Raw genomic sequence first — 315 nt, 5'->3', positions numbered from 1 at the left:
TTTCGGAGTTTGTCGGGTAGTGAAATGATTATTTCACATTTTAAGTGCTCCCTAAATTCATAAGTGTAAGCTAAATTACGGTGATTAATTTAATTAGCGAAGATATGGAGACAATTATTTCGAATCCCTCTTTCCAAGAGGGGCAAATGCTTTGTGAAAATGAGTACGCCGCGGTACTCATTTTCACAAAGAAATACACACAACTGGTTAGCTAACAATTATGTCAATGTTACATGAATACTTGGGAAGGAAGGTGCAATCACATTGTTACCTAGCAAACGTCTGTACTGTATGGGGGGGGGGGCTGCTGATTAC

At 39.0% G+C, this 315-nt stretch overlaps 1 protein-coding gene across 1 annotated transcript in view; it reads left to right on the top strand.

Moving 5' to 3' along the window:
• Positions 1 to 315, top strand: part of LOC117124427 (glycine amidinotransferase, mitochondrial-like) — a 52067-nt gene that overhangs the window by 22027 nt on the left and 29725 nt on the right. The window lies entirely within an intron of this gene.

Source organism: Anneissia japonica, unplaced genomic scaffold (assembly GCF_011630105.1).
Source record: "Anneissia japonica isolate Jap-2015-1 unplaced genomic scaffold, ASM1163010v1 scaffold665_len1252844_cov201, whole genome shotgun sequence".
NCBI classification, from domain to species: Eukaryota; Metazoa; Echinodermata; class Crinoidea; order Comatulida; family Comatulidae; genus Anneissia; species Anneissia japonica.
The sequence above is the reverse complement of the archived record's forward strand: the minus strand, read 5'-3'. Positions and strand labels throughout refer to the sequence as shown.